Source organism: Harmonia axyridis, chromosome 6 (assembly GCF_914767665.1).
Source record: "Harmonia axyridis chromosome 6, icHarAxyr1.1, whole genome shotgun sequence".
NCBI lineage: Eukaryota > Metazoa > Arthropoda > Insecta > Coleoptera > Coccinellidae > Harmonia > Harmonia axyridis.
The window spans coordinates 24,688,961-24,712,493 of NC_059506.1; the positions used below are offsets into that span (position 1 = coordinate 24,688,961).

The 23,533-nt window shown below is 34.5% G+C and overlaps 1 protein-coding gene across 2 annotated transcripts in view; it reads right to left on the bottom strand.

The window, feature by feature from the left end:
• LOC123683465 (Ig-like and fibronectin type-III domain-containing protein 2) overlaps window positions 1-23,533 on the bottom strand; it is a 297,049-nt gene that overhangs the window by 198,681 nt on the left and 74,835 nt on the right. Inside the window, exon 2 of one of the 2 annotated variants that reach the window (XM_045622528.1) lies at window positions 11,725-11,770. The exons of the other annotated variant lie outside the window; for it this stretch is intronic. The gene's annotated coding sequence lies outside the window, so the exon portion shown is untranslated. The remainder of the gene's footprint in view (window positions 1-11,724; window positions 11,771-23,533) is intronic. 2 annotated transcript variants of the gene reach the window in all.

The window sequence follows — 23,533 nt, forward strand, 5'->3', positions numbered from 1 at the left end:
ATAAGAATGTGCACTCGGGTATAGTTCCAGGTATATATATGGTTGATCAGTTTTCGATTGAAGTAGAAAATTTATATTTGTCCAATGAAGATGTACGTTCTATTCATTTCCAGCTAGTATCAGTGTAGGCTTGGTTAATCGATCGTCTAGAGGTATGATTCGATTACCTGGCCTTTCGTCTTTTTCTCCGTGACTTTGTTGGATTTGTAATAATGAAACTCTTTTGAATTATTTACATCTATTTACAAAGCCACAATTATACAGTGAAAACTCAGTATTGAGAAGATCCTAATAACGTCCTAATAACAAGTTTCTCACTACGGTACTGAATTTCGTCTTTAACTCTCGTTTAATTGATTACTCGAAACGTCTTCGTCGTACTTCAAGTTTTCGGTCGTCTCGTCTTTAACTTGTTCGCGACTCGTCTTAATCTAGTCCGCGAACCGTCTTTTCGTCTTACGTCTTAAGTTGACCGACCGAACTTGTCTCGTCTTTGATTTAAGTTAAACTGTACCGTCTGTACCCGTCTTCGGTTTAATCTTAACTCTGCTCTCTGTCGATTGGAACTACCCTGTCTCGGTTTGACCACACCCTTAGGGGAAGGTACCATCCCCCTAGTCCAATAAGATTATTGCCGTACCGCCCACAAAGATCTTCGCGGATTCCTGGGAATCGAATATTCTAGAAGGACTAGAGCCTGAGAAAACAGATGTAACCCATCTGGCATAATCGTCTTGTTCTGAAACTTTTCCCAACCCCATAACTCTTAAGTTTTACAATCGACATATGACATTCTTCGACACCCCGAAGAATAACACATCCTTTTCGCATTATGTACAATAACAATTCGTTCCCTGTAAACTCATTGAATTTGTCATGCCCTTGGCACTTGAAGAGACTAATAGGTCTCCAAGCATCCGGTTGACCATCTCGATTATTAACAGGGAACAATAAACTGGATCCTACGTCAGTACTATCATCAATAAACCAGTATCTCAAAAGCAAGAGCTGGATTGATTGTTGCATTTCCAGCCACAAGATGTAATTTATATTTTGTTCGGCTGTGTAATCAAATCTCATTTTTGAGCCATTTAATGTATAAATCATTTTCAGAAACATAAATGATTTACCTCCACGTTAGCATTATGGAAGAAAATTCATCGAATTTTTCAATCCCACTTGATTATAAATTCTGGGGAACCAAAGTAATCCATCAATTATTGTGAATCGATTAACTGTAAAATGAATTGGTATCAATTCAATTCATTCCAAACATAGTGTGCAGGACATCCATTATCATTTACTTTATACAAATGTGTAATGAATATTTATCCACAACATTCTGTTTTTGCACTCAATTATTTGTCTGTTGTATAATAATTGAATTGGCCCAATTAATTCATTCACACATATAGGGAATTATATATATATATATATAGTAATACACTACATACGACCTTATTGAGGAACGAAGAATTGTTTATTGATTGTTGAAAAATTTCATAGTTTAATCAACCTGTGTGAGTTTATCTAAAAATCATAATATCGTGCTTCAACAACCTTGTTGATTTGGTGATATCTTGTGGGTTACACTGCCAGAAAAAAATAAGAAGTTAGGGTTTTCAATTCAGTTTTTGTGAGGAGCGCTACTTCTTTTTTCACGATTATCTATTTTTTTATGTGAAGATCTATATGGAAGAATCTTTTTTGATAGCATGCAATTGAGATTCTTCAAGAATTATATAATTTTATAAAGTACGGCCAGACTATGCTGCCCCGGTAAGTACTTATTGAAATTCTGGATTGGGTTAGAAGGAATGAATAAAAATAATGGCCTTCAAGATTTTTCCATTTGCTGTCATTTCAAAAATGTTAGAATGTAATAAAACTGATGAACAGAAATGTTTCGGGTAAAATGAATGAAGACACTTGTTTACAGTTTTGAAATACAAGAGAGGCAAGTTTAACATTTTCTTCATGGTCAGAAACTTGGCCACTTCATGTTCTTCCCTAAAAATAATTTTCAAAACGAAATGAATACCAAACGAAATTTTTTTGGCATTTTTATGAATAGATTTTCAATGACTTCATGATTACGTGCCACTCCGCTTGGAGAGATGAGTTACAAATTTTCAATCACAAGATAATTAGATAATGAAACGGTATAGTAACAAATTGAAGCAAAAAAAATTGAATAAAGAATTGCATTACGAGCGGGAGTTTCTCAAGTGTATAACTAAACATTCCATGAGACACTAAATAATATTGTTGGTATATAGTATATCCAAATTCACTTGGAGGAAGCCAGAATATTTCGGTTATAAAAGGGTTGTCGAAGCTTCAAGAAATTTATTTATGGCTCGAGAATGTATTGCCAAACAGTACATTCAAATAAGTGTAATTTCCACTGCGTTTTCTGCACAATTTTATCAATATCAATACTAGTTTGCTTTATCTTCATACTTTACATTTCCAAATTCATCTAAAACATTTTCGTGTGTCCATAATTTTATGGGACGATCATGTCATAGCTGAAAAAATGTTCCTTACTAGTGTAAGTCGAGAATATAGAATAATCGAATTAAAACACAGAAGAACAACTTTCAATAGTCGGTCAAAAAAATCTATCCACATCGCGAATTATCTGAAAGAATCGATGTCAGAGTTTAATACAATCGCGTAAATATTATTTTCAACAGAAAGCCTGCGCCCATGGTTGCATTGCATATGATCAAACAAACTTCTGGACAAGCGTTTTTATAGAGTTGTTCAAGTAAAATTGGAAGAACTATACGTTATTCGCCTAAAAAGTAATTTCAACCTTAGTATCAAGCCACACTATGAACTAAACGAGCCCAAAGATAAAACCCTGAGGTACCCCAATTTCGAATGCACTCGATCAAATTCAAATAAAATTCTATCCAATTCAACCCTGAAGGAAATCAAAGCTCCCCTTCCATTTTAATCCAGAAATATCGTCCAAATCCACTGGAAATCGCAGGTCGGCTTTACTCTCTCTCACAGGGCTTAATTTTATATAAATCCCGAAAACTTTCAAACTGTATTATCCAAGGGCTATAAGGACAAATAATTATTCTTATTCTTCTAGGGAGCTGCCGCGACCTGGGAAATTCCATTTCAGTTTTTCGTGTTCGAGTTATTTAATATTCTTCGCAGTCACCGGTGCCTTTAAGTTATCTACTTAATGAAAGGCAAAGTGCGTTGAAGTTGTTTCATATTATCTCGGCGTTGTTTTTGTTTGCTACAAACTTAAATTGCGGAGTCTAAAGTTCGCCGAACATTTTGTTTTCTCATTTGGATCCATTTCGCTGTTATTATTAATCCTGTGGTTAATTTCAGACAATCTTGAAACAATACCAGCTGTTGATTGTATGTAATAGAGAGGGAATGATCTGAGATGTAGAGCAATTCCTGCACCACTAACAGTGGTTATCAAGGTAATCACTTGATTAGAAGGTTTTGTACCAGGAAGATATAGATGATTCTGCTCAAAGTTGTCTCGTACAAATAGGGATATTTTCTGAGATACCTGATATTTGAATATGTATTTTGATTTCTGCCATAATTTTTTATGCTTCGAAGATTTTCATATAGAATTTGGCAATATTACGTTGTAAAAACAAAATAACCAGTATCAACCTTCAAACGATATGTGTCGAAATTTGACAGCAGTCCGACTATTGGTTTGTGAGATATTGCGTTGTGATTTGAAAAAATATGGCAAAAAAAAAATTTCGTGTGCTGATGAAATATTGCTTTTTGAAGGGAAAAAATAAGTTGGAGCAAAATCTTGGCTTGAACAGTTTCCGTGGTCTGCACCAGGAAAATTAACCATCATTGATTGGTATGCTAAATGTAAACGTGGTGAAATGTGTACCGAATACGGCGAATGCAGTGGATGCCGAAAAGAGGCTGTCACCGACGAAAAAATCAAAAAAGTTTACTCAATAATTCTGTAGAGTGAAGTTGATCGAGATAACAGACATTGTGAAGATATCATCTGAACGACATCATATCATTCACGAATATTTGTACATGAGAAAGCTGTGTGCTAAATGTATGCCGCGTGAGCTCACAATCGATCAGAAGTAACAACGTGTTAATGATTCTGAGCAGTGTTTGAAGCAGTTTAAATGCAATAAACCTGAATTTTTGCATTGATATGTGCCACTGGAAGAAATATAGCTCCATCATTTCACTCCGGAGTCCAATCGACAGTCAGCTGCGAGGACTGCACACGATAAACCGAATATAAAGCAAGAAAAAACACGACAGTCAGCTGGCAATATTAAGGTATCAATAATCTGGGATGCGCAAGGTAGAATATTCATTGATTACCTCCAAACGGGTCAGTAATCAACAGCGATTATAATATAGCGTTATTGGATCATGAGGAATGAAATCATTAAAAACGGCCCCATTTGAGGAAAAAAGGTGCTGTTTCATCGAAACAATGCGCCGTGTTACAAATCAATGAAAAGAACGGCAAAATTGCACGAATTGCTTCTGCATCCACCGTATTCGCCAGGTCTGGCCCCCAGTGACATTTTCCTGTTCTCAGAACTCGAAAGAAAGTTCGCTAGAAAGAAATTTAGCGCCAATGAAGAAGTTATTGCCAACACTGAGGCTTATTTTGAAGTGAAAGACAAATTGTACAACAAAAATGGTATCGAGAAGTTGAAAGATCTCTATAAACGATGTATCGACCTCGAAGACAACTATGTTGAATAATAGAGACAAAATCATACAATCACAGCTATACAAAATGTTAAGAAGAATTTTGGAAAAAATACACAATACACGTAATAATATTACGTATTCGATAGGGTTGATATTTTGCAAATATATAGCATAATAATGTCATCTTTCATTGTAACATTTGAGCCTTTTCGATATTTTTTTATTATTTCACTCGTAGTTCAGCAGAAAAAAAATTGTTGATTGGGATGTGATAATTCTTATATAATTGGAGAAAAAATCAGCTACTGCACATTGATAGTCATTCTGAATTGACAATGTTTGAATCTCAAATGTAAAAAATCGAGTAGTTCAATTGACACAAATTTTCAATTAATTAACTATGGAACACATTTTATCTGTAATAGTTATTTAATTACTTATTGTGTTTTAATAATTTATTTTTTGCATTCGAAGGTGCCTTTCATTGGATTTGTAGATTCTACAGATTTAAAAACGTGAATTTCAAAATTTTTGGAAGTAGTTGATTGACTTTTAGTTTTTGAGAGATTTCTGAAACAGAATTATGATTAGCTTGAGCTAATCCCATTCTTGACGGGAGTGAGTGAGAAGTAAGTATCTCTTCGGCTTCTCTCCAGAGTTAATCTAAGGAAGTAGGTTAATGAATTAATAAATGGAGACAATGACGAAAATACCACTCAGGCAGTAATTTTTAAAAGGGAAAGTAACGTCAAACATAAAAAAATCATTAGTTAATGTATTGAGCTCATCTTTTGGCTGTTTGGTCACATTTTTCGCAGAGTATTATGGAATTCGAAGCCTCTTTTTCCTGATGGACATTTTACCTACCAGATTATTCCTTGAGAGTTCGGCTTATAATTACTTTGTAACATTACAAAGAAAAACATTAGTTCAAATGTATTATTGTCCATCAGTTACTGAAAAGCTTGCCCGACAAATTCATATGGAATAATTTCAAGGTAAAAACTGAAAGAGAATAAGAAAAAAAACTATCAAGATGCTACTTCATACAAATATTTGCAACTCACGGTACATTGCTCAAGAAATATTTTCTGATAGTTGAAAGGGAAGGTCCATCCTGATATAAAAACGTCAATACTCTCATATTCTTTCAGACCATAAAATCCCAAAATAACTTGAATGAAGAAACCAAATGAAAATGATTCATAAAACTATTTGGGACTATGCCTTGTGATCATTCTTCAACAGATAATTCAAATACCGCCATCCGAACAATATACTGCGAGTAAAAATTTTTTTCCAACAACCATGCACTTCCAAATTTTTTCACACACGCATTTTTAGCCTTTAAGAGTCACTTTCCCACACAGTGCGGGAAAAACACATGCTTATTATTTTCCGCACGCATATGAGTTTGGAAAAGTAATAGCAGGGGGTTTTCCCGAACGTAAATATTTAATAGTAAATTTAATTCTGTCTTGGCTCTATGCATCGAACTTCTAATTAACGCTAATGATGAAATAACTATGGTAACGACAGGCAGAAATATGTCCATGTGTGAATAATTAATCACATCAAATTTGATCTCTATATAAGTGTATTTTTTATAATATGAAGCAAGTTTGTGTTGTTGATTTATGTTGCCAAGTGATGTAGGACCGTCAAAAGTAAGCGTTAGTTACAAAACATGGTACCAAAAAGATACATATTCAATAATCGAATTTTGCTACAACAATACTGTATTGGAATAGATACATCTTTTGATGACCTGTTAGTAAGTCTCGTTTTCTTTTTTATTAAAATAGTATTTATGAACATTCGAGTTTCAATTAATTTTGTATAATATTATTGTTTCTAATTTTTGCGGAAAGTGTCTAATACGCATTCAACTCCTTGCCTGAAAAAATCTCCGCTATGGAGATGGTAGATGTATATAGCAGGGACCACTACACTGATGATAGCACATGATACCATCAGTAGAACCAGGTTGAAACACCGCAATTCACTGAGAGAATTGTCTCAAGATCAGATAGGTTCAATGGATACTTTCGTTTTTACACGTGTTTTAATTTCGAAATTTCGAAGATTAATGAAGCAGATAACAGGCCAATTGAAAAGTTCCCGGTCTACCATAGTAAAACACATATTTTTGGCAAAATTCGATTTTATTTTTCAACAAAGTTGTCTTCGAAGCCGATACAGCGATTATAGCGATCTTCCAACTTTTTGATACAATTTTTGTAGCACTATTCGTCTTTAGCTTCATTATAGGCCTCAGTTTCAGCGATTACTTATTTATTGACGTTAAATTTCTTTCCAGAGAGCATTCTTTTGAGGTCTAAGAACAGGAAAGAGTCGCTGGGGGCCAGATCTGGCGAAAACGATGGCTGCAGAAGCAATTGGAAGCCCAATTCATACAATTTTGCCATTGTTTTCATTGGTTTGTGACACGGCGGATTATCTAGATGTAATAGCACCTTTTTTTCTTCAAATGAGGCCGTTTTGTAACGATTTCATCCTTTAAACAACCCAATAACGCTATAGAATAATCGTTGTTGATGATATGGCCCTTTTGGAGGTAATCAATGATCTCAAAATACTGATGTCATAACCTTGCCAGCTGACAGTTGTGTTTTTTCTCGCTTTGTATTCGGTTCATCGTGTGCACTCCACTCATCTGACTTTCGATTGGACTCCGGAGTGAAATGATGGAGCCGTGATTCTTCTTTTGTCACATAACGACGCAAAAATTCAGGTTTATAGCACTCAAACAGCTTCAAACACTGCACAGAATCATTAACACGTTGTTGATTTTGATCGATTGTGAGCTCGCGCGGCACCCACAAATATTTGTGAATGATATGATGTACCGGGTTTTTCACCATAATTTGACCTTCCCTTTTAACTATGTTACTAAAAGAGGTACAAAAAAATGTTTTCAACAAAAGTTTCATAAAATCAACTAGTGTTTTCTAAAATGATTTCACAAAAATAAATATTTACAGAGTGGGCAACATATTGAATGCCACTTCATTTTTTCAAATGGAACACCCTGTATATTTTTCCATATTTGACTAGCTATTTTTCCCCTGATTTCGAACATATAACATATCTCTCTTATTCTGAGTACCACAGAGTTTCAAATTTTAAGAATCACCTAGCATTCTCCAGTAATCAGTTTTCACGTGGTAGGCTGCGATAACTCAAAATGCCCTTTTTTGAATTATCTCGTTGTTAACGATATATAACATACGTTTTTCACTATGAATTGGAACTCTAAAAAGGGCATTTTGAGTTATCGCAGCCTACCATTTGAAAACTGATTACTGAGCATGCCAGGTGGTTCTTAAAATTTGAAACTCTGTAGTACTCAGAATAAGAGAGATAGACCAAACATATGTTATGTATTCGAAATCAGGGGAAAAAGAGCTAGTCAAATATAGAAAAATATACAGGGTGTTACATTTGAAAAAATGAAGTTGCTTGCAATATGTTGCCCACTCTGAATAAATTTAATTTTTTGAAATCATTTCAGAAAACACTAGTCGATTTCATGAAACTTTTGTTGGAAACTTTTTTTGTACCTCTTTTAGTAACAAAGTAAAAGGGGGGGTCAAATTATGGTGAAAAACCCGTTACACGTTCAGATGATATCTTCACATCGATAAACTTCAATTTACGGTCATTATAAATTATTTTGAGAACTTTTTTGATATTTTCGTCGGTGACATACTCTTTTGGGCGTCCACTGCATTCGCCGTCTTCGGTGCTCATTTCACTACGTTTAAACTTAGCATACCAATCAATGATGGTTGGTTTTCCTGGTGCAGACCCCGGAAACTCTTCATCAAGCCAAGATCTTGCTTCAACCGTATTTTTTCCCTTAAAAAAGGAATATTTTATCAGCACTCGAAATTTTTTTTCATCTTTTTTCAAATAACAAAAGTAGGTATACTCACAACCCAATATCTCTCAAACTAATGGTCGGACCGCTATCAAATTTTGACACGTATCGTTTGAAGGTTGGTACTAACTAAAAATTATATGGATTTGATACTAGCACCGCCATCTGTGCATCAGACAGTAGGACTCTTCTATTGGCCTAATATGATAAAAAATAATTTTGTCCAAGTCGAACGGTTCTGTTTCATTTCATATCTTCATTTTCACAAAACTCATCATGAAATTTAAAGTTGTTGGAAGTTTCATTTTAAAATGCAGGATGACTGCAATTCACAAATTCGAATCATTTATTGAATAAAACGAACTCTCATCAACTCAATGGTGCAGGTTTTTTTTTAATTCAGATAAGCATGTCCAAGATAAGTAAGCCAACTTCCATGTAATGTATCAGAGACCTTTTTCGAAATCGTTTTTCCACCGTAAAATTAAAAGATACCTTCCAATCTCCTATCTAACTGTCTCCGACACAAAAATAAAGATTGGCCGTATCATTCCGGGATCAAAGACATCTCTTTCGCGATTATTATTCAAATGATACCTCTCTTCCCGATTTGCTCTTCAACTCGCCCTATGGATATGTTAAAGAGATCGAAAAGATACTGCAAATTGGATTCCAGATGATATATTTCTGCCGCATTAATTTGCATATATTTAAATTAGATGTTAAATTCCATTCAAGTTCACGGAGTTACATGGAAGTGAGCTCTGTCGAATGAAATCGTACAAGAGGCAAAGAATCGACCATCTGCATGAAATATTAGTGTTTTGGGTTGAATGGACTAGGAATTATCTCGAATATCGATGGGATGCATGAGGAATATTTTATATGAGTTGGCGTTGTGTTTGATTCTGTGAATTTCGCGTTGTATCTTCTCTGCGTTGAGTTCGAAATAAGATGTGTGTTGATACGTAACATGTCACTCAATAAGTTCAGGACGTGATGGACAGATGGAACTGTTAGTGACATACCGCTTTTTTTCTTATTATCATCAAGCTTCGAAATTTGCGTGTCGAAATTTCGAAATAAAGAGTCAAGTTGGGGTTAAGATATTGAAGATTAATTAATTAATTTTTTTTCTTTATTTGTTTTTTCTTCGAAAAATGAATAACAGAGTTTTGTGTATTGCTTGTGTTATTCAAGAAACGTCAAAAAAGTTCAAGAAATGAAAATCGAATTTGAAGTTACCAAGAGGCAGCGTATTCAATATGTTTCGTTGGAATGTGTCTATGAGAAAACTCAGGTCGAAATGGTTGCCGAGCTTGCTCATCACTAATCATAAGCATTGTCGATTCCTAACGCTGTTGAAGCGACTTAAACAGGAATTTTCGCAACGATGTTACATTGGATGACATATCAGACCAATTGAGAAGTCTTCGGTCTACCATAGTAAAACACATTTTTTGGCAAAATTTGATTTTATTATTAAACATTTTTGCCTTCGAGGGCGATACAGCGATCTTCCAACTTTTCGGTACCATTTTTGTAGTACGATTTGACTTTCGCTTCAACATCGGCTTCAGTTTCGGCGATTACTTCTTCATTGGCAACGAATTTCTTTCCAGCGAACACTCTTTGAGGTCTGAGAACAGGAAAAAGTCGCAGGGATGGATGCAGAAGCAATTCAAAGCCCAATTCATGCAATTTTTCCATTGTTTTCATTGATTTGTGACACGGTGCATTGTCTTGATGAAACAGCTTTTTTTTTCAAATGGGGTCGTTTTTTAACGACTTCATCCTTTAATCGATCCAATAACGCTTTATAATAATCGCTGTTGATAGTCTAGCACTTTTGGAGGTGATCAATGAATATTACACCTTGCGCATTCCAGAATACTGATGCCATAAACTTGCCAGCTGACTGTTGTGTTTTTCCCCGCTTTGGATTCGGTTCATTGATTATGGAATTATGGAGTCATGTTTCATCCATTGTTACATATCGATACAAAAATTCAGGTATATTGCACTTAAACACCTTCAAACACTACTCAGAATCATTAACATGTTGTTGCTTTCGATCGATTGTGAGCTCGCGTGGCACCCATTTCGCACCCTGTTTTCTCATGTACAAATATTCGTGAATGATATGATGTACACGTTCAGATGATATCTTCACAATGTCTGCTATCTCGATCAACTTCACTTTACGGTCAGTCAAAATTATTTTGTGAACTTTTTTGCAGTTTTCGTCAGTGACAGCCTCTTTTGGGCGTCCACTGCGTCCGCCGACTTCGGTGCTCTTTTCACCACGTTTAAACTCAGCATACCAATCAATGATGGTCGATTTTCCTGGTGCAGATCCCATAGACTCTTCATCAAGCCAAGATTTTGCTTCAACTGAAATTTTTTCCTTTGAAAAGCAATATTTCATCAGCACACGAAATTCTTTTTCTCTTATCTCTTTTCAAATAACAAAAGAAGCTACACTCACAACGCAATATCTCACAAACTAATGGTCGGACTGTTGTAAAATTTTGACACATATCGTTTGAAGGTTGGTACTAACTAAAAATCATATGGATTTAATACTAGCACCACCAGCTGTGCTTCTGACCGGGGACTTTTCAAATGGTCTATAATGGATTTACCATTACACTTAAGTACCCTCTTTTGTCCCCAAATTATTTTTGGGCAAAGGAATAGGCCACTGTTCACCTAGAAAAAACCTCCACAAAGATTCAAACCTTTTTCATGAACAATTTTTAATTCTAGGATTTTTTCGGTTAACATCAAACGTCAGTTGGAGTAAGCCCACAGTGGAGCAAATTATTTGTATTTTCTATATTGAAAATAGTGTAACTGGTTCATCTTCATTCGATTAATTGATCAATATTTATTTTATTTGATGGAATGTGAATTATAGGATTTTTTTTATTGGCAGCTTCAATTCGATCAAAGAAGTCCATCTTGTTTTACTTTCCTTGAGATTATACATTTTTTCAAAGAGGCATTGAGGAGGAGTTTCACGAAATACTAATCCTGATTGGCACGAAATTCTCTTTGGATCTCATACCCCTATTGAAATTCCCATGAATAAACCGAAAAAGAGATTGAACACTCACCTATATCTGGAAAACCAATTTTATCAACCTCGAAGCATCAGCAAACCTGAAAAATAAACAGGTTCTCATTTTCGGTGGTCAAACTCGTGAAAAAAGGAAAAAGGATTGGATGGAACGGAGTTTTCAAGTTCAAAGAAATACCTGAGATAGCGGATATACCTTTGAAGTTGATTCGCATTGAGAGTGGAGCAGGAAATCTGTATATCCGATGGTTAAAAACCACTCGCTGGGGAACAGACAATTGACAAACGTTTTTTGAATTAAAACAGAGAAATGGAAGGTAGAAAAAATTCAAATGCAGGGAAATACTTTTCTGTGCCAAGCATTCAAAATCATCCTTTGTTCATCCGCTAAAGGTACGAACCCACAGTCCGTCTCAAACACAATCGAACCACACAGAACATACATTATATCAGTATTCATTTAGTTTAGTCCGATAGATTCAGGAACAAAAATCAAATTGAACAAGAACTGTTAATTCGTTCTTCCATCCAGACTTTTCAGTGCAAACTGAAGGGTTTCTTTTCTAATTTGAGAGTGAAATTGAATGTTGATTCATGAATTTTATTAGAATTTCATCAGTTGCCGTTAATTTTATAAAAAAAATCAAAGCACTAACATGGAGCCAGGAGCTTTTGAGCGCTAGTCATACAAGTGTCAATTGAATCTTTGAAGGCCACAGAATTGAATATGGGTGTTTGCGGTGTCCAAAGGCTGAACTTGAATCAAAAAAAAATTTGGAACCCCAAGTCGGCCTTTTCCCATTAGAAAACGTGGTATTCAAATCCGAAGCTATATCAAAATTTAAAGTTTCTAACTCTCTTAATAATGATAATAATAATGTCTTCATTCTTTCATTCAAAGGTTTCGAATATGATAATAAAAAAATGAAACAACAGCAACTGGAAGAGTATATTATTTGTAGACATGTAAATGGAAGAGAAAAAAATGTCATAAATCTACCACATAAAATATCAAATCTGCCCTGTCAAAAACTACCATCAATTCATCAAAGTGCAAGTTGAATAGTAAAACCCTGAAAAGGCTTCTACTGATAATAGCTTCGAAATCCATTGGTACATCGTTAACACATTGTACTGTAATATATCAAAAATATCGTTTGAATAATTCACTAAAATGAATGGGTGGCTTCAAGGTGCTCTTGAAACGAATGTTCAAATTGTAGACGTCAGAACGATGAATGATTTTATTTTATAGGTACGGAGGTTATCATGTTTTCAACCGAACTTATCGTTCGAGATCATTTTTTGCTCGAAATTGGAAAAATACAAACGAATGCATTAGAGCGATCTGTGCGATCAACGAACGCTCAAAAATGGTTGAATAATGGCATCCAGAATTCAATATTCTTTTCGAATTCACTAAACCATACATACTAAACTGTCTTGTCATAATTAGATTCCATATTTATATTTACCCAAGTTGATCATGTTTAAAATAGGGAAAAAACTTAGTATTATTTCATAAAACCAGTTTTTTGGGAAACCGTCTCAGAAAAAAGTCCAAAGGTGTCGTATCGAAGAATTCGATTAACTTATTATCCAACTTCAAATTGACTCTCTTTGACCTCAAGACATAACGCGTATAGTATTTTCATTTTGAATATCAAATTATATCTAGTGAGATGGAGAATGAGATTTTGGTCCATCTTCTTGTTACTGCTTGAAGTATCCACAAATTTCGAGACATTAGCTTGCTTTACTGTTATCTTTGGTGTCCACCAATTTTTGTTGAAATTGGAATTTGTAGATTTCTACTTTGTAATTTCCTTTGAAATAACAAGTACTTTTCATCGATGAAAAGTACTGAATGTTTACGAAATCGAATTCAAAATTCAAACTGTGGGAATATTTTGACAGCCACGTGTTGATGTTGATTTTGTGGAAAAACTCCAAAATCTGAAAACGATACTTTTCAGCGTGTATAAAGTGATATACCTTGTTTGAAAAAAAGTATGAAAACTGGTGGGTGCAGTAGTCATTTTAAAATTTCAAATTCTCCTTTTTGTTTTATTCACTGTTTTCTGATGCCTTACCTTATGATGTATATTCGAAATCAAAATCTAGTCTGTATTAATTTTTCATATCTGAATAATATTCAATTTCATTCTCTTCTTACGAATACTAAAAATGGGTCAGAATGAGCAATATGAAATTGTAATCATTCAGATATTCCACGAAAAACCTAAGTGAGAGACAACAGTCGATGTCTACAGAACTCAAACGCTGAAAACTCTAAGAATTCTCCTTCGAACGATTCCAAATAATTTAATGGGAAATAAACTATAACACATTATATTTCTCCAGTCCGTCTAGATTATATTCACCAGAAGATTTCCACATAATGCCACAACCGGAGCTCCACGTTTTCATCAAAATAAAACCCGAAGCAAATACCCTGAATTCTCCTGGCTTGGCAACTGCTTTCCCCCTTCATGCCATCTGAAAGATGACAGTCCTCAAAAGGAAAATTATGAACGTGAAAATTTCCCCGAAATAATCCGCTTTCGACAAACGTGTGTTCCATAGAAGGAACGAACGGATTTTCCGGAATTTTCCATCAATTAGTTCCATTCGTTATGGCGGGAAATTTCCGGGAATTCCGAGAAAAACAGGCCTTCTATTAAGGGTGCAGCTCCATAAGAACTGATAAACCCGATAAGATCTCCCTCCGAAAGGGAAAATTGGGATTTGCTGCTTGATCCTCCTTCAAATTGACGGGGCACAGGGAGTAATTGGATGTTCGACAGCCTTTATCATAATCTGAAAGACTCTGATAAGGTTCGTTCTCTTAGTCTCACTGGCATATTCATGAATTCGACTCTTAAGAATAATGCGGGGATGAGGCAGCAATGGTAAACGAAATGCTGCAAATAGGGCGAATAAAAAAACAATTAGGCAAAAATCAGGCTATTTCCTGATCAAATTGCATTGCGAATTCATATTGATTCAACACGTCCGTCTCAATGGGCACAGGTACGTTGATATAACGTTGTAAAATGGTTGTGTAACCAACAGTTCATTATCAGTAAAAATTTCGAGAAAAAAAAACGTTTATTTTCTTGATGTATTTTATCAATATTATTTCAAAACATATATATACTTTTTTATTATGATATCAGCAGGAACGTTAATCAAACACTTAAGAATATAAACAATTTTTTATATATTCACAGAACATAAAATATACACTTATGAATTATTCTGGTTATATATCTGCTACATTCGGAATATTTCAAATACAATGTTGGGCGAGACGTACTCGAATCAAGCTAATTTTTTGCTCACAACAAGTGGTGTTCCTATACTGTCACCCATCCTTACCGCGCCACTTGGCTCCAGTATTCTAACCTCACGTGAACTGACAATTTCAGCGTGATATGGGTGACTTTGCTAGACTAGCACTGATTTACAAGAAGTGTATAGTGTGTATAGTAAATAACCGCTTAGTGTGTAAATGCTTGGACATTACAGATAAATATGAAAAATATAATTTTTGTACGTTCAGGTCACTCGAAATGGCTCTCTGTATTATAAATCTTCTTCCTCATAACGAACATACCAGAAGTTTCGTACATGTTCGTTCATGTGAACAGGTCACTGGATTTTGTGATTAATTCTTCGAGCTAATTGAAAAGTGACCCATCAATATGATTAGTATTTTTCTTGGGCCATTCGAATAGGTTATCAGAAAAACTATCGAACACAATCATGGAAGTTATTGAGGAAAACCCGTTTTCCCAAAAATTTTTTTTGCAAATTGGTTTTCAAAATTGAATGTTCATTTTTGTTTATACTTGCAATTCAGGAACAGTTTGTATATTTCGCGAGTGTTGGAAAATATTCAACTTTTCGTTACTAGTTACAAAAACGTTTTCAAATATAGATGAGTTTCAAACTTCATGCACCCTATCATCTTGATAGCGTAACTACAATTACTAATTAGAAGCAGAATATACAAAAATAATAACCGCAAGTATTGCAACAGCAACAGCAATCACTCTAACTTCATAGTATATTTCAGGAGGAGAAACAGAACGTCAGAACTCCTCATCGAGATAAAAAAACAGACGACGATATCATCATAATAAATCACATCCCATTTATACCTATACATATAAAGATCTATGGTGAGAAGTGCTCCAAATCTGCTCAAGTGAACTCAGTGTTTCTTTGACTCATTCAATCTTATTGTTATCATTCAACACAACCTCAAATAATGGATGATAGAGAGTAAATTTTCGGTTCAAAAAAATTATATCAATAACATCAATTGTTCGCCAGACAGTTCATATTGAAACTTGAAACACGACACGTGAATAATTCATTTCATCGCTATCCACCTGATGAGGCAACTGCTATCATGAAACTCATGGCTTTTATACTCTGCTCACGCGAAAATCACGATAAGCTAACTGATGATATAGACCTTTAATATCAAGGGACAACAGTTTTGCAATTCTCTGTATGCCTGTTATCATAAATATATGCAGACAATTTTGTTTTGTTAGCGCCTGTTCATGGAACATATCTACAGACATTCGTCTGCAATTGGGAACATTAAATCGATAAGGATTTACCCAGTAATAACAATGATAAGATGTTAGAATTTAGTTCTTTCTGTCCATCCAATCGGCTGTAAACATGATAACTTTCGAATCAAATAAACTTGAAATTTTCAGGTAACATTCGAATCTTGAATAATAACGAACGATATGAAACAATGCATTCAGATTCAAGATATCATTTCAAGCTTAGGTACAAATTTCATATTAGTCGTGTCACTGGAATTGGAGAAGAATCAAGAGAAGAAAATACAAAATATTCAAGTGATTAAAAATTTGTGGTATCCAAGGACGCATGAATGAATGGATGTTCCAAAGCTCATGACGCTTGTCTCGATATTTCTTCAGATTTTTACCCACTTTTATTGTGCTCTTCAAACTCAGGAATAATATCTTCAAATGAGATTCATTCAAACTACTAACATAACTTGTATTTGCATTATTTATCATCGGGTGATATAAACTCGAAATTTCTTAGCATGAAGCTCGTTATATCTAGCGTGAACGAAGCCATAATTTAATAAACTGTGGCTTTATAACCTACCGAGACTTTATCGATAAAAACCTGACTTCCATCCCTGCTCATTTATTTTTTTTTTCGACTTAATAATCCCTATGAATATTGGATTTTCCCTCCAACTGAGAGTATATTAATAATATTGTGTGGTGAGGAGAAATTTTCAGGAAGGTAATATCCTAGTAAGCATCATTCGAAGTTAGCTGAAAATGGAATGAGAGCGTCGCCATCCAATCTAGAAATGGTGAAAGAATTTAAAAAAACTAACCATTTCAGCATCAATCATTATGTATGGCACACGATAATCTATCCGTAGAGACACGTCAATTCTCATTTAGAGGGAGACATATTGTGATTGCATTTTATCCCCTTAAGCGGGGTAGCAACCCTCTCAAGAGTCGTGAATAGCAGTAGATGTTGAGTGACACATCATTTTAAAGGATTTTCAATTCTATTTATGAAAATGCTGAAACAATTCAGTTTGTCTTTCTTTTCTGAGGGATCACTTCGAGTCAAGTTTCTTGACGAATTTTACTTGATAAGCTGTTCAAATGACCCAGCGTTCAATTCTAGACAGTAACAGTGTCTTTGTTTCAACATTTATTTTCACATTCTGTTATGTCATTATATTTTCATATAACGAGTATTTTTTCATTGTTCGAGGGTATGACAAATGTTCTTTTTGAAATGTTTAATTGACTGCCAGCTGAAAGCGTTATCATACACTACAGCAATTTTTGTGCTTTCATTTGTCCTTAATTTGAAAATTTATATTTGTAGAAATTCGTGGCTAGTGTTAACTTTGCACTCGAAAATGGTATATTCTATGAAATGAATTCATGGGACCTTTTGTTTTCAATTGATCTCTGTTGATTTAAAAAATGTAAAAATGTTCTCTAAAAAAAGACAGTGATGTAGATTTTTGATAGTGAAACTATCATCGCACCCCTATATCTACGAGTTCTGTGTAACAAACTGATATTTTTTCGAACCTAAGCACTCTGTATCTCTAAAACAAAGCTTGTTAGGATATATAGTTATATGAATATGAATTTTTTTATGGGCGCCAAAGTTATTGATCTAAAATCAGGACCATCCTGTATATCTACGGATGGATAACTTTGAATTTGAGGAAGGATTCACCATCAGTGAGTTGACCCCTTAGAGTAATAATTGACATAGATCGAGGTAGCATATGTCATTTTCAGTGAGCAAATTTTGGCCCCAACATGAACTATCAAATTTGACAAGAAGCGCGTGGAAATGAAAATATATCAGAGTAATACGATATTTCACTCAAGTCGCGAGTTTTTCCAAAAAATGCACTTCTTATATCCCATAGTGCATCAACGTTTTATATTTACTCAAAATATATTGATATAAATACCTAAATATATCAGAAATTCAGAAAAGAAACTGCAAGCGCGCCAAACGACGTGAAACAACCGATGACACTAGGAGAGCAAAAATTGCCAAACCTTGAATATTAGCAGGTAGACACAGAAAATAATAAATATTCTACTTATTATAAATTCGACAATTAGGAAAAATATCGTATTCCAAATGAACAAATTTGCTTATTTAATCGGTAATCACTCGAATAAATAGATTTCATTCAATATAATATACATTCATAACGATACGGTAAAATTGTGGATTTGAAAATATATCACAAACCGACAGCGTAATCTAACCATGTTGGGAACATGTAAAAATTGCTTATACTTCCTCTATCTATGTTTATTACTCTATGATTGACCCTTACCGTTTGAGACCATTTCAGGATCAAAATTAAAAAATTAGTACGAAATGATTCGGAGAACCAATGTTCAAAATCGAATGAGTAATTTGATTCTCAAAATGTAGTGAATCAACTCAATCTGAGTTAAAAATGAGTTGTCGAATCGAATCGATTATATGGAATGGAGAATTAAATTATGTTCAAACATATCCCGTAATCATAACTATCGTTATTTCAATTCCATTACCATTTCATTCCATTCAGAATTCATAGATGTAAAACAGTTTAACGACACGAACTTTCGATCCTATCAGAAAAGAGAGGTGCATTATTCATAGTCTGAACATTTTCCTGAACAAATATTTGCTGAGCCCTGGAGGACATTCTAATTTGAGCAGCTCCAACCGTATTTTCGAGCACTCTTCAAGGGATGGCATTTGCCGCTGACTTTCGAAATTTAATTCGGATAACTCCTCGATTTTACATGTTGGTAATTTGCATTATCAGTGACATGGAACACGTGAAGTGTTTATTTTCAGAAATTAGATCGTTGAATTTTGTTGATCTTCTTCGTATACTAGAAAGTTTCGATTTGATCATAGAAAGTTCTCGTAATATTTCCTAATGAGATATTCATGAGAGAGCTAATTATTTCATATTTTAATGAGTTGAATATCATATTTTAATGAGTTGATATCACTGAATTGCCCTCTACACATTAAACTTGCTATCCCTCATATCCAAACTTAAAACACTGACGTGGAGTAAACGGAGAGTTGAATAAATCAATTAACATCAAGACAGACAAACGATAGGGAATTTTATATTTTTTAATACAATTTTCCCTCATCAGTGTCTAATCTTAAAGTAAGTGAATTTACAAACCTACAACTTGTATATCAATTTCACTAACTTGTGTTCGAGGATACGTTAGACTTACTTAAAAAGATGTTCCTGTATAGTAAGATTCACAGACATAGCAAATAGTCATGAATCATTCCTCTTACTCTTCTGTGAAATGGATATACAGATCAATATTTTGAATTGAAATAACGATTTAAGAGAATTTGATATTATTTTTTGATTTTTGTTGACTCAAATCAATAAATTTTTTTTTTAAATAAGAAGATTCCAGGACTCTACTTCATGAGGGCAATCTAACATGAAAATCAAATTCATGAAATCACTGCCAAAACCTGCATTTTATCTGATATATCTTTTTAATATATATTTTTATGAATATCAAAATTTTGATATCGATGACGAAGTATATCATGAAGCTTTCGGCAAAATTTTGATTTATGATGTCATAATTTTCATATTTTGACCACATGTTCGTTATGCACGATTGGAGAGTAGTTTTATATTTGATTTCTGCAATAATGTTTAATATCATGAAACACACTCTTTATAAGCATACTAATAGAATACCGTGACAAAAATTAATGATAAATAGATTAGCCTCAGTATTGAATTATAGGAGAGTTACGCCAAATCTACATTAAAAAAGATGCTCAACGACGTAGTGATATTAGGCCCATTGAAAAGTCCCCAGTCTGAAGCACAGATGACGGTGCTAGTATTAAATTCCATGTTTTTTACACAGTACCAACCTTCAAACGAAACGTGTCGAAATTTGACAGCAGTTCGACCATTAGTTTGTGAGATATTGCGTTTTGAGTGTAGCTACTTTTATTTGGAAAAAGATAGAAAAAAAAAAGAATTTCGTGTGCTGAAAACATATTGCTTTCTGAAGGGAAAAAATTGAGTTGAAGCAAAATCTTGGCTTGATGAAGTATTCCAGGTCTGCACTAGGAAAATAAAAATAGTTCACAAAATAATTTTTAATTACCATAAATTGGAATTAATCGCGAGAGCAGGCATTGTTGAGATATCATCTGAACTGTGTGCGAAATAGGTGCCGCGCGAGCTCACTATCGACAACAACAACGTGTTAATGATTCTGAGCAGTGTTTTAAGCTCTTTAAGTGCAATAAACCTGAATTTTTCGTCGATATGTGACAATGGATGAAACATGGCTCCATCATTTCACTCCGGAGTCCATTCGACAGTCAGCAGAGTAGACTGCACACGATGAACCGAACCAAAGCGTGGAAAAACACAACAGTCAGCTGGCAACGTTATGGCATCAGTATTCAACAGCGATTATTATATAGCGTTATTGAATCGTTTGAAGAATGAAATCGTTAAAAAACGGCCCCATTTGAAGCTGTGTCATAAATCAATGAAAACAATGGCAAAATTGCATGAGTTGAGCTTCGAATTGCTTCTGCATCCACCATATTCGCCAGATCTGGCCCCCAGCGACTTTTTCCTGTTCTCAGACCTCAAAATAATGCTCGCTGGAAAGAAATTTAGCGCCAATGAGAAAGTAATCGCCGAAACTGAGGCCTATTTTGAAGCGAATGAAAAATCGTACTACGAAAATGGTATTGAAAAGTTGTAAGATCGCTATAATCGCTGTATCGCCCTCGAAGGCAACTATGTAGAATAATAAATTCGAATTTTGACAAAAATGTATTTAACTATGGTAGACCGGGGTCTTTTCAATTGTCCTGTACCTAAATACAAACATTTCGAAATACAGGGATCTCGAGTTTCAGATAAAGCGTTTGTGGGGAATGATTTCAACAAGAAATAACCCAATTATCATCTCAACAACTGAAATAGGACCCAAAAATTTTGAGAGAAATATCAAGGAACTGGTATTTCACTTATACTCTAATAGTTTTCACACAATTAACATCCAATCACTTTCAACCCTTAGTTGACTGGACTTAAGTTATTACCAATGAACTCAAGTATGACCCTCTCAAAGGATCACGTCGAATTTCCAAACTCCCTGTATTTTGGATTATTGGAATCATCAATCAATCAATAGAATATTTCAAGATAAATTTAGGTCAACTATTTATCGAATAACAAATATCGAATTCAGCATTAAAGCAGTATCTATACACTTATGTTTCAACGCATAATAAGCTATTCATTCCAACAACCATTTCTCCATCTCTCCATCATCTCTGATAAAATTTTCTTTCAGTTCCGCAAACCAACACTTCTCCTGGCGACTAGACCAGAATGGGACTAGCGTAGCATGCTTATTTACGACAACATAACAGAGTATTTGCATTATCCCGAAGTTTTACAACCTGCTGAACATAAAATGGTGCATAAATGCATGTAATCTAAATTGTCAGTGCTAAAAAGAAGTTAGGGACTTCAACGGACAGGAATACACTTGTTTCAGAAGAATCACTCCCCAAACAGATTTAGACGAGAGATGAGAGCGATGAGTGAATTTTTATAGTATGAAACCGTAAACATTTATATGTTAATACATAAGTTTGATGAGAATAGAGTGTGGTGGAAAATGCAATAACTTTTGAATATACATGGAGATTTACTACTGGGTCATAATTCTTGATAGAAGTGGGTATTTTACGTGGAATGGGACCGTAAGGAAAAGAAACAGGCTGACAATGAATGAGGATTTATTCGCACTAACTTGGGTGAATCTTGTTAATGTTCGTTAAGTTCTTGAAGTTTCGTATCATTTTATTGTAATAGCATTTGTATTACTTTCTAATTCAGTCTTTTTCATTATGATTTCTGTATTTGGGTGAATCGTTCAAATGTAATTCTATTAAATTGGGATAATGAAACACCGGATTTCTTAACTAATATATTGATTTTGGCTGTACAAGTTATATGTTTACAAGGTAACAGCTACGAGCGTACTGGGTATGATACCCCCGATTTCCTGGGGATGTTGAGTGTCGCTTTGGATTTTGTATACCAAAGCGCAATCCAAGTCCCTGATTGGTCCACGTCTCCATTCCTTGCCCTAAGATGTGACTTCAGGATGACCATATGTAGCGACAATGTGGCGCTGTTCTATTTTTAGCCCTCGCTGTACCTGCTGGGGTTGGTTTTTCGACCTAAATGCGTATCTCTGAATATTCAACTGCCCGTAAAGTTTGTGTGAAATTCACTTGACGCAACAATTTCAGTAACAGATTAATTTTTTTTTGTTTTTTCTCTAAATACTATTCTATTCAAATGAAATTACACATAGGGAATATGTGGTTTAGCCGTTGTGTATTTTGTTGAGAGATTTCTAGAAACTCTTATGCCCATATTGCATCAACATCAACCTTAATTATAAAACTGTTAATCAGAAACAATGCTATATGGAAAAGAAAAGGTTCAAACATAGATGGTGAACTCCAACAAAAAAAAAAGAAAGGAGGCAATTTTAAACGTTAGAAGAAGGGGATAGAGATGAACAAATAAAAGAAGAACCAGTTTTTCGACTAGTTTTTTTGTTGTGTTTAAAATCGGATGATCAGAGTTTATATTGAAGAAATCATATGAAAATATGTTAAGTTTCGAAGAATATGCATAAAATACATGTATCCAACAGAGCTAACCGATCCTGCATCGATATATCTTTCCAAGTCAGAAAAAGGCCTTAACATTTCCAGATTAATTGAAGTTACATTTCATTGGAACGGTGTCGCATTGTCTAAAAATTTTACCCCTTACCTGAATATTCAATTGGCATTTTATCCTTTTTAACTTCTCGACCCTGCAATCTAATTATCCAGGAGATCTTGATTTTAATGGAGCGTAAAGCGGACAGTCTCTCCAATCGGAAATAATTGTCTGCCAGTGTTTCAGGAAATGTCAATTCCAATGGGCGCTTGGACTCATTCATCAATATTTAATAGTCGAAGGAGCCCCATCTTTGATTTCAGGAAAAACAAGAAAGTAATAGATGATCCACAACTTTAGATGGCTGTTTCCAAAGTTGATACTGAGATCTTCGTTAATTAATTGTTATTTTATCCCCGACTTTTGTCTATCAGAAAAAAACTAACCTTGCAGTCACCTTTCTCACTCCTCGATTTGGGGACATTCACTCAATCTCAGATATTTGGAA